General features: G+C 37.8%; 1 long non-coding RNA gene across 1 annotated transcript in view; it reads right to left on the bottom strand.

The window, feature by feature from the left end:
- LOC107673681 (uncharacterized) overlaps positions 1 to 10,982 on the bottom strand; it is a 19,710-nt gene extending 8,728 nt beyond the window's left edge. Inside the window, exons 1-2 of the long non-coding RNA XR_001632428.1 lie at positions 10,900 to 10,982; positions 9,615 to 9,616 (exon numbers count right to left, since the gene is read on the bottom strand). This is a non-coding gene — a long non-coding RNA (uncharacterized LOC107673681). The remainder of the gene's footprint in view (positions 1 to 9,614; positions 9,617 to 10,899) is intronic.
- Between the last annotated feature and the right edge of the window lie 932 nt (positions 10,983 to 11,914).

Raw genomic sequence — 11,914 nt, 5'->3', positions numbered from 1 at the left:
AAGCCCTAGTCATATATTTGAAGGTTGAGCAGCGAGCTCATTGGCTACTGATACAGGAGAGAACCAATCAGCTGAGCCATGTGATAATGATGTCATTAGGTCAGATTAAATTAGACCTATCAGACTGCGGCATCAAGAGTTTAATGCCAGAACTCTGTATTTCTGTCATGACAACTCTCGGAGGGATTGGCATGGTAACTTAACAATAGTGGGCTATGACTATGTGAGCCTGGGCTACCATTCCAACTGGCTTAACTCTAATTAGATGCGCACTGTGTGTAATCTTTAATTAACAAAATGGATATCCGTTGCAATCCGATAGAAAAGACCCCAGCACCCACCTGAGCAACTATTATAATTTAGTCATTTGATAACTGCTGTTACTTACTCCACTTCATCAGTCCCAGCCGCAGCGTAACAGCTTGTTAATTCATGTTTGTGCAATGATGAGACGGACAAAGTTAGCCGAATGCATGCCATTTTACTCTCTTGTGCAGATAAAAGTTGTCAAAGTTACAGTGCACAAAAATCCCTGGGTGGACTGACCTGAATGAACTGAAAAAAGCATAATATAAATGTTCTTTCTCCGTTTTTACGAATTACACAGCACAGCGACAGCACACGTCGCACGAGCACATTTCTCCGAACTACACTACCCATAATGCATTTCACTCTGAACTAACTGTTACAGCCGTAGATAGTGATCTTCAGCATCTTCCGCAACAAAATCCTTGTCCAAATACCCACACTTGCGGTCTTTGCACTTGACCACTTGACTACTTATATGACGTATTTCCTGTATTTGGTCCAAGTGTTCAAGTGAGCATGAAGACCAGAAGTGTGTGTAGAACTTTTCATTACCTGATGGGACAAACTTGTAGTGTTGTAAAAATGCAAGTGTTTACAGAGCTTTGTTTTTATTTTCAGTACTTTGCATTTTAAAATCAACTTCTAAATGTCTGTTCAGTCCATAACAGATGACACAATTTAATTTTGGAATGGCTTGGAGGGGCCAGGACAATTTTTAATATAACTCCGATTGGATTTGTCTGAAAGAAGAAAGTCACATAGGATGCTTTGATGGTGAGTAAAACACAGGCTAATTTTCATTTTTGGGTGAACTAACCCTTTAAGGTTAAAAGAACATCATTTATTTGAAATACAAATCTTTTTGAATATTACAAATGCCTTTATTTTTTTGATCAACTTAATGTGTCATTGCTGAATAAAAATAGTTCTGTCATGACAACTCTCGGAGGGATTGGCATGGTAATGTACATTACAATGTTAATGTATTTGGTCTTGGCGGAACAGATCTGCTGCTGCTGCAGTTAAAGTGGTTCCAATTTAACACAATTTCAATATATTAAATATATTACAAATAGATTAAAATCAAACTTAAATATATCTTGAAATACACTTAATATACTTAAAGTTGTTTCAAAATAATACATTTAATATGCACTTAGTATAGTATAATTTAAATATAGTAAGTATGTCTGAAAAAGCACAATTTAAATATATTTCTTTTTCACCTGGGGTGATCTTCAGCGTCTCCCGCAACACTGTCATTGATATGACTGCGATAAGCGCGTGCTTCTGACGCTGTGTGCAGCTGAAATCAACCACACACTTTCACAATGAAAACATCGACCTTAGGAATAACAAACGTGAACACTGGGATAATCGCCGATGTATATGGCGAACCCCATTGACATGCATACACAAGAATGCTTATTTCATTTAACCAGTTTCATGTCCGTTACTATCGGCGTGTCCTCAGAGCGATTACAATTGCTCTAAACTGCGTTTTGCTCCAGCTGTATAAACACAGATGCTAACTGCTGCTGCTAATATGCTTAATACTCGCTCCTGCATACAATGCAAACTTCTAACATGACACTTAGTTTAAACTTGATTATGGTTGCTCATTTTTGAATTCAATTAGGCAGACCATGCAATCCACACAGTGATATAGATTAGAAGAGCATTCACTTATCTTAGATGTTGATTTCGCTGTTCTGAAGCAAGCTGCACTGCTAAGGCAAGGACTAGTCATATATTTGAATGTTGAGCAGCGAGCTCATTGGCTACTGATATTGGAAAGACCCAATCAGCTGAGCCATGTGATAATGATGTCATTAGGTCAGACTGAGTTAGACCTATCGGACTGCGCCATCTAGAGTTTCATGCCAAAACTCTGTATTAATTTCTTTCAACAAAAAACAACAAGCAACATTATAGATCCCAAACTTTTGAATGGTAGAGTATACAATTCAGAAATATTTCCCATCATACACCAGAGATACTGTACAGGGTATACATGTACTCATTGGCTTTCTATTTCCAAACCTTTCACTGTTTTCTATCTCGTCTGTGACCAGTTCTAGACCTCGAACATGGGATGTCTAAATATTTGAATCATACGTTAGTGCCTTTCACATCCATTTAACAACCCTTTTGTGTTATTAGCACAAAAGCTATTCAAAACCAACTGCGCACAATGTGGTCGGCACAGAACAGTTATTCCCTCAAAGTGGAGACATTTCTGAGAGAACATTTTAATGTCAGACATGATTTTGAGAGGAGGCTAACCTTTTCAAATATTTTACTGCTTTCTGATCTGGCAAAAATAATCCCTCCATCTCCTGTCTTTTAGAATCAGTTGCAATCCTCTGTTTGGCCAATATTAAAGATTTTCTGCAATGTATTTTACACTGTATCATAATTCATAAGTTTATTTCTGTAATAACACTGAGTGTGATAGCAGTAAAATGTAATTAGTTTTTTATGACACTCAGAATGTATAACATAGATGAGGTTAAAGGTTAAGTCACTTCAAGTGATTGTATCAGATGAGAGATTTACATAAATTAGCATGATGATTGCCATTGCCATCTGTATGCTAAATATGAGCATGGCGTAGCTGCATCTATGTTTTTTTCCTGAGAATAAGACCCCAGTAATCATGTGTCTCCACAAGAGTTTCACTGAATTGATCACAACAATTTCACACACTGTGCTCAAATTCACTAAGGTACTGTGATCAAAAGCAAGGGATATCACATAAAATTCTTTGAAGATTAATTATCTGATCTTCCCATCAAATTTTGACACTTTACTGTGTCAACAGCTGACCCTTTCGCAAAGCATCGGCACTTGCTTGTCTGAGATAGAAACAGTAACCTTTACAAAACGGTTGAGCTCATGTAATGTGTCTGTGCTACGCCATCTCTAAAGCTTGTAATTTGAATGCATTTTTAAACACTGTTATTTAAAAACAAGTGATTTTAAACCGTTTGAGTACAAATTTGTGTATGTGAAAATTGTTATGTGTGCACTGTCTGAAAGATGGTTTGAGCACACACCTGCAAACCCGCACACAAAAAGCTGAACTGAGTTCTTTTTGGCGCCTTATTGGGCTTGAATGTGTTTAAATACCCATATTTATGCGTATCCTTGTAATCACAGTCAATTATGTCTTGAATGTAAAAACTTTTATGTAAAAAAAAAAAAAGAAAACGCATGCGTATGAATTTATTAGATCCATGCATGCAGTCTTAAAGTGACAGCAGGCTAATAAACCTAGTGCCGTCTGTGCCATTAATGTTAATCAAACTACAAAAACCATAAAATCTCTTAGTGCTCCCAGATGAATCACTTTTGCTTTTCACATAGGTCTGTTTCATTTGTGTTTTTGTTCTATTGTAGTTTCTTATTTTATCACACTGTTTACTGTTTACTTATCTTCAGTAAGCTTGAGTGTTTTAGTATTAGTTTTTTGTGATATTGAAATTGATGATGAGAATTATGAAATTCCAATGGTATATCATAAAAACCTTACTTAAAGCAAAAATAACTATACTGTGATATACATCATTATTGTGAAAAAAAAAATGATAGTGATATAAGATAATATTTTGGTTGTATCGCCCACCCCTATTTCCATTAACAGATTAATTTGAAGATTAGAAAAATAAAACAAATATCACATGCAACTGAGCGCTACTATTAGAACTGCACTGGCAAGAATATTTGACCATAATTATGAATAATAAAACCATCCAAATACATGGCAGGCAGTTCCTTTAGAAAATACCAAATGCTTGTCTGATAATATGTCAAATGTCAAATGTCTTGTCAAGGGAACATTGGTGATAGCTTATGAATTTGAATGCACAGTCTTTGGATTACCAGTCTGGATCTTGAACCAAAGCAAGTAATTTGACATTTCTAAAACGGTCAGTGTCTGATGGCTCTCTGCTCTTTTTTTCTTATCATACTATGGCCCTGAGGGTTATAAATCCCCTAATAGTGTTAAGAGCAACCAGTCTGACATGCCTCGTCTCTGTTCACTTACGCATACTAATTTAAGTTTATAACTCACACTAATATTCACTCTTTCTCCATTAGCTTAATATCGCAACACATTCATTCAAGTGATAAGATTCTCCTTATTCAGTCTCATATTTACTTCAGTAGAGTCAACCATATGATGGACATAAGGGCTTTTAATTAAATTCCCCAGCTCATGGTCAGTGGCCAGTTAAAATAAATGAAAAATACATAGGGAAGTTAGCAGGCCTTTATCAAAGTAAAAAATATTCAAAGTAAAAATAGACAACTAGCCGCAGTCTCCCCACTGGCGTTAACCATAATCTTCATCACCAGTAGTGTCCTAAAATTCAATAAAATATGAGGGGAAAAAATCTAATACTGTATGTCTTGCATTCTCCCAGATTTTCCTTTTTCTTACAAAGCTTGTCATAGTCTTCTGCTTTAGGCACTGCTTTGTACCAAAAACATTTGAGAATTACCCTATATCCAGGCTTGTCTGAAGCCTCTAAGTCCAGTACCAGAGCTTGGCCTGTCAGAACGCCCACTCTGGCTCTTTTGGGTCTCACGAAGTGGAGATGCAGAGCATTTTGAGTACTGAGCAAACCCTCTCTGGGAATCCGTCCACATCTGAAAAGCTTTCATCTGCACTTTGAAGTCAGGCCTTGTGGTCAAAGCTGCAACACCACTTTTTTTCTTATTGTTGTTGTGTGAGTGTTCAAGCGCTGTATCTTTCATTGGTCTCAGATAGACATCAAGGCAAATCCCAATGTTGGTGAGCAGTCACTCTAATATGATTCGTGGCCCTTAGCATCAAAAGTATTAGGTGCATATTTATACCACAGCATGCTTGAATACTCAATTCTGATGGAGAGAGGCCAAGCAAATTAGGTAATATGACAATCTGATTTCCCCCCTAGATTACTTTTAATATATATGAAAAGCATCTGCATCTTGGCCACCTATTATGGAGGACCAAACCTGCAGACTTGCTCTTGTGAATTTATTTTGACGTTAATTACATTGGGCGAGCTGTCTCTTTAATACCGCGTGGGTTACATACATGTTGCTGCTGATTGGGCTGACATGTTTGACACACCCACCAAACAAGAGAAAACGCATCTCAAACCCCGTTGCACACCGTTGCACACCGTTTTCAGGAAACATGTCATTCAAACCGGAAACCGTAGCAAAACGGTGCACACCAGTTTGAGCTTGAACTTGCCCCAGGTCAAAGACCAGTACGTCCTCATTTAAGTTCACTGAAAGGGATTTGCATTGTACATCCTGCACCCGCATCTCTGAAATCCCACAAAGCTTTATACTCAGGCCAGGCTGTGTCTAGTGGCACAATACCAACATATTTCAGTGCAATGTCACAGAGACACATGGTGCATGAAGACTGGCCTTATTTATTTGACTTCTTGCATGCACGAATGAGTAAAATCAGTCTCTTCCTGCACTCCTAAACCAAAATCCTAGTCTAAATTACTTCTCGCTGCCTGAATCCTCTGTATGACCCCTTGCGTATATGCAAAACACTGCTGAAGGATTTCTGATGCCATTACACAGCAAGAAGTTAATCAGCATTTCAACTCCCTGTAGATACCTGTGAGCTGCCTTTGTATTACCAATGAAAATCTGGTGAATATTCAATTGTTATGTTCCTGTAAACAGCAAAACATCACCAGCTAGGTGTCTGTGAACACTGCGTTGATATAATCTTGGATGTTATACTGAAAATTAAGAACAGATGGGATGACGGGAGACAGATGTTGAATGCAGGATATGGCACAAATGTTCTTTATCTTCAGATTAGTTAAGATAGCAATAACGTGAGTCTAGAAAAAGTCTAATGTCTGCTTTAATCAGTAATGGTCAGCATTAACGTGGAGTTATTCACAATGCATGGAAAAGCATTCAGGTTGGGCCAACAATGATGACAATATGTAATGATGACCCCTCCCTGTCTTTTTTTTTTTTTAGTAAAATGTAAGCCACCTCTCACTAATATTTAGAACTTTGTAAAAAAATGAAAGGGTGCCACTATTATAAAAAGCTGGTGAGAGTTTTTAATATGTGACATTTGCAGGTTCTTTTACCTAAGTTAAATACTGAATTATGAGAAAAAATACAAACATAAGTGTGTTCTTTTAGGAAATATCCTATGCTACAGAATAAGAGACTACAGGTTTTTATGTACCCTACATGCTTGTGAAATGCAACACATAAGACCACTGCTTTCCAGTAACATACTGTAGATGTTTATTGTTGTCTATATGCTATTTTAACTTTGTAACCTTTTGTACTTTTTCTTTTTATTGCATTCATACTGAATAAGTATACATATGGTCAATACAGTTAATCATCTCAAAAATCTTTTTCAAATAAGAGGAACCATTATTTTGACAAGAGACAATGTAGCCAATCTAATAAAAAACTAATAAAGGTATGCTTTTCATTAAATGAACGCAAGGAATATATTTAATCATTTTTTATTTATATGCACCAATATATAAAATCAAATAAGCAATATTTACATGCATGTGATTTTATTAAAATACATGGAAAATGTCAAACATGGACTTATTAAAACTGCTAATAAAACTCACATTTTCTTTTTATGTTTTTTTTATGTAATGTGAAATCATTCAGGTCTATGCAAATAAAAAAAAGTCATTATATACAGTTAATCTAATATACAATAAATTAATTCTAGTATGCTGCTTAATTTATTTACATTCCTAGATACTATAATTGCATTCATCAGATGAGGCTGTAAGGTTGCCAATACCTATCTGACTCATTTAGTGGTCTGTAAATGTACACAGTGTCTATATGCAGTCACGGTCGCTTGTACAGTAGTTTACTCTTTCAGAGTGTGCTCTGTGGTGCTTTTGTTGTAGCTTGTGTAAGATCTTGAATTTTTTCTCTATAACCTTGACGCTCTATAGACGTAAAACTTTTTAATGACCGAGTCTCTAGGAAGAGCTTGTACTGTCTGCTAGCCAAGCCTATTTCCAATAAATGCTGGGTGAATTTAATTGCTGATTCTTTTTGTTTGTTTATTATATGCTACTAGAGATGAGTTTACTGCAAGCATTAAAAATCGACTTGTCCCGTCAAACCCAACTAAACGTCCCTGGAAGCCACTTGTTTGTTGGCACTGACACTAAAATATGTTTGTAGCAGAATTTCATTTTAATCGAATCCTTGTTTATTAACGGTATTATATTGCACACAAGAAGTTTAATAACTTACATTTTTAGACAATATATTGTCTACATTTGCTCTACCGATGACTAATGCCTCCAAACAAAGCCATAGTCTCAAGGAACAACACAGTTGCGGTATTTCATTTCTGAATGAATCAGTGTGAATTGGGTGAATGAGTGAAGGAATCATTTAAAAAGACACGTGGTTGTGGAGCGAATTAGCCTTTTTGAACTAAATGATTGAATAACTAACTCCTAATGCCGAGTTAACACTGCACGATTTTTTTAAATCGTCGGATCTCACTGCACGACTTTCTAGGATAGCATTCAGTTACTGCTGTGTTCACATTGCACGATGGATCAGCGACAGGAGGTTATACACTGCATGACTTTACAATAGTAAGAATCGCCTTCAACTCTGTCTGGTCCGCAAACTACGTTTCACAACTAAATGCATGCGAGAAGTGATAAGGAAATAGCGCAAGATCACGCATGAGATCAGAGTTCTCGCAAGAGACTGGAAATGTTACTAAAATGGTAATCCCGCAAGAAGTTTGCGATACAAATGGTCTGTGCGCTGAGTTGCAGCAAAAGGGTGAAAAAGAAAAAAAGATAATGGAGGAGAAAATGGTTGGGGAGTCTATAACTCCTCCCCAAACTTCCCGCTGCCCTGTATCTTGCTCTCTCATTGGCTGTAGGTCATCGTCGATGTATTTTTCAGTGAGAACTCAATCTTTCACACAGCAGGAGTTTGAATTCAGATATTTAGCATGCCAAATATTTCACAGGCATTGGCGACACGTCAGCGATTCTCTCAGATTGCTCCGATTTCAGGCATTTGTCGGCGATTTCACAAAACCTGTCGACGAGTGAAAATCGGGGCTAAAATCATGCAGTGTGAGCTTGGCATAAACAGCTACTTGATTGATTTCTGAAAGAGACAGAATTTTGAACAAATCATTTAAAAGAGTGATTCAACAACTCAATAAAGACAACCACTTGATTGATTCCCAAAATAATCAGCGTTTTTGAACAAATCGGTTGAATGAATGATCAGTCATTTGTCGCCACCTACTGGAGCATTAATGTAACCTGCAGAAAGTGTCACTGAAAAAATATGATATAGTACTATTTAGAGGTACAAAATCTTAACCTAAATCTACTCTATAAAATGCCTATTGGAGGAACATTGTTCAACAGGCTTCATAAATATTTTCTAAAAATATTGTTTAATAATTAAATTTCTTTACTCCCAGAAAATGACAAAAAAAGAAAAAAATTTGTAAACAGAATTAAAAAAAATATTCTGTCATGACCAGACTTTGTATTAGGCATTCTTTGCAGTGGTATAGGCGTAACTTGCATTGGCTGTGGTTTGCAATCCTGACATAAACAGATACACTTGGCACTCAGACTCAAGACTGAAAACATCAGTGCCCAATGGTCTCCTCTCCTCACGACCTCTCATTAACACAGGTCAGGTGTGGTGTGTCTGTGATCGGTGGTCCTGCATCCGCCAGTCCTTCTTAACCGTTCTTCTCCGAGTCCCAGCTCTCCGGTTCCCCAGCCAGTGACATTTGTGGTTTTCAGAGCAGCTGTTGCTAATAAACGAGGTCACACACCTCTCGGAGAAAGCCCAGATCTTGACATTTCCTCAGCTGAATGTAATATCCAATCATACTGTCTCCAATAACACACAGGTCACCACCTACATTATTAAACAGGCTCTTAGCTTTTGTTACAAGCTCTCTGCTCAGAGAATCTGATTTTCAATAAAGATTTGTTTTGCTGAAAAAAGTGGCACAGAGGGGAAGCTAAGAAATGAGATGGCTGAGATACTTAAAACGAGGAGAAAGTTTAGTGTCATTTTTTTTAAACCGTAAATCTATAACTATAAAAAAAGTCATTATCAGACTAAATTAGAAAGAAATCATATAATGATAAGTTAATATGATATTAGCATAAATGTTCAATTTTTGGGGACGGCAGAATGCACTCAATCCAAATGTCAGCACTGTTAAGAACTCAATACTCAAATCAATGGTTAAATGGCTAATCTATGACATCTTCAGTTTAGATGTCAAACAGTCAAGCACACACACACACACACACACACACACACACACACATAGACACCGCAAAAAATTGTAATCATGTTGCTGTCATAAAGGTTAACTAGTTCTCTGCCCCTATCAATATTCAGCAGCTGGTCCGGCCCCTTAGATTAAACTCATCTGTCACTCAGTGAACCTGAGAAGAACAACCAAGAGTGCTGCTCTTTATACTAATCACACACATACCGAAAGTAGAACTACTGTCAATATGTCTACAGTCCACATAATTGGCATTATTATAAGTGGTTCTTCTCAGAACTCACCTTGATTAATGACCGCTGTTATGACCTCAGAACTTGTTTCGAACTGTACGCTAAAGCAGTGTGTACTTATTTTAGCGACCAAATGAACAGATTGCAGCATTCACACTTTTCATGTAAGCAGCACAGTTCTGAGAAGCAGGAGCATAGCAGAAATAGCAGAAATGTAGCTGCAAGATGCAATCTGATGCTGAGCCTATTTTTATTGTGTTCTCAGTGTCATCATTTGGTCATTATTTTAAAAAAGCAGTTTTCGATTGATATGTCAATAAGTCCATATTTTACATTTCAGCATGTATCCAAATGTACACCATACTCTTCAAAAGTTCTTAAAAGTCTCAACAAGGCTGCATTTATGAGATCAATAATACAGTAAATACAATAATGTTGTGAATTATTATTGCCGTTTAAAAGAGCTGTTTTATATTTTAATATATTTTAACTTTTTATTTATACCTCTGACGGCAAAGCTGAATTTTCAGCAGCCATTACTCCAGTCTTCAATGTCACATTATTCTTCAGAAATTATTCTACTATGTTGGTTTGGTAATAATAATAATAATAATAATAAACTCATTGTCAGACTCTGTTCCGTGTTTTGTGGTTGTTTTCCTCATGTGCCTTCCTTTCCCATGTTTAATTTGTCCCAGGTGTTTCCCATGATGTTTTATTGCTCCCAGGTGTGTCTCGTCATCCCCTCCTCCTGTGTGTTTAAATAGTATTCCCTGTGTGTGCTCCAGCGTCCGGTATTGTTTGTGTCTACAGCGCTATGTCTGATTCCCCGTGAAGATGAATAAATTCCTTGGTTTCTGTACTCTTGGTCTCCTCGTTCCTTGCTCCGTGTTCCCGCACCGTAGCAGATCGTGACAAAATACCGGACCAAAAAGTAAGCGGCACCCCCTCTCCCCGTTTTGATTTCCGTTTTCTGAAAGTTTTTGCTTTGTTGTTTTTCCCTTGCGTTCCTCCACGTCCGACGCCACCTTGAGCCAGGATGAGGAGTCTGGTACTAACGCCACCTTGAGCCAGGATGAGGAGTCTGGTACTAACGCCACCTTGAGCCAGGATGAGGAGTCTGGTACTAACGCCACCTTGAGCCAGGATGAGGAGTCTGGTACTAACGCCACCTTGAGCCAGGATGAGGAGTCTGGTTCTGTGAACTGCACCTGGAGTCCTTCTGATGAATGATTTTAGGTGCTGATGTCAAACGTGCTCTTTAGTAACTAAATAAGTTTTTTTTTTTTTTTTTTTTTTTTTTTTTTTTTTTTTTTTTAAATGTTTTGTAACATTGCAAAAATCTTTACTGTCACTTTTGATCAACTGAATGCATTCTTACTGAATAAAAGTATAAATTTCTTAAAAAAAGGGTGTCACTTTATAAGTTCTGAATTGTTAGTTACTGCATGAACTTTGTTCACATTAATTCACAGTCCATAAACTAATTGTCACGGCTCGCTACTGTGAGGAGCACGGAACGAGGAGACACAGAGTCGAATTCAAACTTATTGACTTTAATAATATCCATGGAAACAGGAAAACACACGTAGCAAGGGTTGACATAAACAATTCCAGACAAGGGAGAAAAGAATGGGCTAGAACTCAAATAGGGCAGATGACGAGGGGCAGACAGGTGAGGAGGATAACTAATAATGAGAAACACCTGGAACTAATAGAACTAAAAGGGGACAGGAACAGGAAGGACCAAATAAGGACAAACAGGAACTAAATGGGAACATACACGTGACATTACTCCCCCCTCCCGGAAGCAGTAACAATACTACTGTGGAGGGTGGTGGGCTGAGTCCCCTCCTGAGTCTCCTGCTCCGCCATGGCAACCTGAACTGCCTGCTTCGCCATGGCCCCCTGAGCTCCCTGATCCGCCCTGGAGGCCTTCCCATGTCTCTGTCTTGCATCAGCCTCTAGGGCGGATCAGGAAGCTCAGGGGGCCATGGCGGAGCAGGCAGTTCAGGTTGCCATGGCGGAGAAGGGGACT

Source organism: Sinocyclocheilus anshuiensis, unplaced genomic scaffold (genome assembly GCF_001515605.1).
Source record: "Sinocyclocheilus anshuiensis isolate Anshui unplaced genomic scaffold, SAMN03320099.WGS_v1.1 scaffold628, whole genome shotgun sequence".
Classification (NCBI taxonomy): Eukaryota; Metazoa; Chordata; class Actinopteri; order Cypriniformes; family Cyprinidae; genus Sinocyclocheilus; species Sinocyclocheilus anshuiensis.
The sequence above is the reverse complement of the archived record's forward strand: the minus strand, read 5'-3'. Positions and strand labels throughout refer to the sequence as shown.